Source organism: Habropoda laboriosa, unplaced genomic scaffold (genome assembly GCF_001263275.1).
Source record: "Habropoda laboriosa isolate 0110345459 unplaced genomic scaffold, ASM126327v1 scaffold9, whole genome shotgun sequence".
NCBI lineage: Eukaryota > Metazoa > Arthropoda > Insecta > Hymenoptera > Apidae > Habropoda > Habropoda laboriosa.
In genome coordinates this window covers 2,292,889-2,296,699 of record NW_017100191.1, presented here as the reverse complement: position 1 = coordinate 2,296,699, position 3,811 = coordinate 2,292,889, and positions in this window count along the sequence as shown.

Here is a 3,811-nt window from a genome sequence, read left to right as displayed (position 1 = left end):
CTCGCGACAATTGATACGGAAAATAAAGCGCGGTCACCATCGCGACATCAATCAGTTGGCACATACGTGCAATATTCACCAACGCCAACCCGACCTTCCAACAAACACGAAGCGCGGGAAGCTGCGTTAACAGTAATCTTAACGGGAGACTCCAGTTTGAAAGCGTCAAAAAATCGATTTCTTTTTTTTCTGGAATAAATTGAAAGTACAACATCTGAAAAATATGCTTCTACAATATTAAGGATGAGTTCGTAGAAACAGCGAAGTGTGGTAAACATGTTTTTCAAGTTGGCGTGCAGGATAACACGAAATTTAATCGACCGAACAATTTGGGTACATTTCTTCAGGGACTGAACCGATTTATCAATATTTCATCCTTATTTATAGTGATTTTACAAACGATATAAAACCATTTTCTTTTTTGGTAGAAAACTGATTTTTTCTTAAAGTGTTCATTTTTTGTTTTTTGTTACAAGTTGATTCAATTTCAGCGTAAACTATCAAAGAACAACAAAAGTTGAAATTTGTTGCTTTGAATTCGCGAAGCCAAGTAGAGGTATATTGCCAACAGTGCCAAGTTAAAGTAAACATTACACTGAACAAAATTTTTCTATTGTAGTCTAAGGATGCCTCCTTTTTTTAAACCAAAGGTGTATTCGATATCTTGACTAGTTTAGCCAAAAAATATTGTTAAAGATCGCTCATTTGTCGCGATGTTAAGCTGGATTGCCCCCTTAAGAAATGATAGTCGAATGGAGTCAAATCTGGCCAAGTTCCCAGACAAAGCTGAAGATAACTTGTTTAGTTGTTTAAACAATATCCAACCGAACGTTGTCATGCAACAGCATGACTATGCATCTTTTTTGTCCCAATTTGTCGTTAAAATTCATCAACATTTGATCCCTTTCGCTTCCACAGTGCCCATACGACTACATTTTCATTTTTGTAGTATCAACAATTTAGTAGAAACAAATGTCTGGCCTGCAGTTTATCCCGAAACTTTCGTTGATATCTAAAGTCTCGTCTAACTACATTACGCTTTAATATTGATATTAATAAATTTATTAAATAAACCCTTTAAGTCCTATTAGTGTAGAAAAGTACAAGTAAACCGCAAAATAGTCCGAAGTTTTCGTTATTGCAAAATGGACACCGATGAAAAAATTCGTCAAACGTTCGGCAAATGTGCAGATGCTTTTTTCCGTTAAAGAAATAAATATTTTCCGTAGCTGTTCGATTATTTTGGAACGAAAGGGTTGAAGAAGTGAACGTCGACGTTGCAAAGGATCTACGTAGCGGGAAGATATCTCAGTTCGAAGTGATTTCGTAGAATGTAAAATGCAAGGTGGCGAATTTTTTCCTAATAGGTGATTTCGAACGGCGAAATTCTGGATATTGAATTTTAACGTCGTCAAGGTCGGAATGATCATTTGAATACGGTGTTTGTTAATTATAATTTATGCGATTCCTTCTTATTGCGACACGCCTCAGGCTCGATTTATGAAAATACGGCGAAACCGACGTTTCGTTTCGTCGAACTATCCTCGATGGGTTTATTGAAAAACAGTTTCTGTGTTTTTAGGTGGAAAAAGAATGCCGTAGGTAGTGTATGCGTCATTGCGACGATCTCGCTTGTGCAACCTTCGTTGACAGTTTCGTAAAAAGCGCCGAGAACATGGCAGTTCCACGCGCGGAAACTTTTTCCGGAAATTTCGTTGCATCACAGTTGCATAATATGTTTACAAACATTCTTTCCCAAAAAGGTACGAATTGGGATTTTAAACGGGAGTCTGTCCAGCATTTTTTTTGATCGCTCGTGTGAACGATCGTCTCGAAATTGCGGGTGTTTGTTTAGCAGCGATTTTTCGGCTGCTCTTTCCTCTGATAGATTTCGAATCACGTTGCTTTTTTTTAACTATCTGTTATACGCGTACTTACACATTTGCATTTTCACACTTTGCAAAATTTAACTGTTTCTTTCTTTTCTTATTTTTCTTCTCTGTTTAATTTTTTTTTCTATATTTTAATAAACAATTTATTTTATTACTTTACCTATCATCGAACGTGTTTTTAAGCATACAGGATGGACAACGTAACTTGATCATTTAACACTAGAACTGCCGGCCGGGTCAAAATGACCCATTAGCAACTTTCCAAAACCAGTGAATGTTCGATACACAGCAAGTATTACCATTTGTAACTTCTCGACTTTGTTTTCTGCACGTATGCTTCTATTTGTGTTGTATTCCGCGGCTCGTGATTCCTTGCGTTGGTTTATTATATTCAATAGGTACGCGGTAGGAGAGCCTGACGGAAACTGGGGCGAAATAAGGGAGCTATTCTGCGCGTAGTACTATTCGACTTTATTAGACAGTTCGGTGACGTTCGGTGCGTGAAGACCACTAGACAAAAATCTGCTGTTTTCTAGAAAAGGTTTCTAGATATAGGTTCGGTAAGTACGAGAGTAGGGGTTGGTCTCAGAGGTCAATGTAGGGAGAGGCGGTGAGGTCTAGGTTCAGCGATGAGTAAAAGTAAAGGATGATGTGGATTTGTTTACAGTTAAGGAAAGGAAGCAGGATGACTAAAAACTAATGAAAGATAGGAGAGAGGTATACGACAAATTCAACGTTAATTATGTGCACACGAATATGTACATATCTACTGTTATGCATTAGGTTGAGTAAAAAGTCCGTTCGCGTTTCTTCGCAAGAATATAAAGTTTTGTTATTTTAATATCAGACTTACCTAATCAACGAGATATGTACCATTTTGTTGTACGACCTTTTCCCGTCTATTTGGTAACTTAAATATTCCTTTTTCATAAAATTCGTGTCAAATAAAGTAAAATTCAGATATATGCATTTCGCCTTGGACGTTGTTAGTGGTTTGTGTCCTGGCTTAGTTTTATATTATCAAAAACAGTCCATTTTTCATCACCGGTGATAAGTTATTTTAAAAATGGGCGATATTTGTACCGCTTTAGCAATGAATCGCCAAATCCAAAAGCGATCGAGCAAATTCTTTTCCATTAGCTCATGCGGGACCCAAAACGTCGTACTTATTCGTCGTTCCAAGCTTTTTCAAATGCGAGGAAACTAATTTTTGCGAAATATTTCATGTTTGCAATCTCTCTAGTTGGGTACTTTGGATTTTGTTCAATACAATTTTTCGTCGATCTCCTTTGGCCTGCCACTTCGTTTTTTTTTTGCTTTCCACATTGAAATCACCACTATTGAATCTTTCAATCCACTTTTGGATGGTACGTTTGTTAACAGCATTCTCACCATACACGTCACAAATGTTTTTTTCTCATTTCGTCGACATTTTTCTTCTTTCTCCTTCTTTCTCATTTTTAAACGCTTACGGCTCGAATAATACCGAAAGAGTACCGCCTAATACTGAACGCAAAGCATCTTTAGGCTGTACCTAATGGGATACGTTTATCAATTGCAGTCAAAATAAGCAAGAATATCTGATAACATTACCGAGAAGAGCGAGCCGCCGTCTAGGCGAACGGATTTTTCACTCAACCTAATATTATACTCGACGAGTCTTCAACGTTGATTTATTCAAAAATGGAGCTTCGTGTGAAAAAATCTTACTCTACATTTTCGAATTATTTCTTCACGTAGATTCAACCCGTTTCTGGTTGCACCGCCAGTTTCGCACCTTAACGGTTCCCTCGGTGTTAATTTGACACAATGGTAAAAAATCAATTAAGCGAAAAGATAAATAATTAATTTTGTAAATTCTTGTTTTAAAAATAAAAAATAAAGAAAAAATTGTTTCTACAAATAGCCGAATAATATTA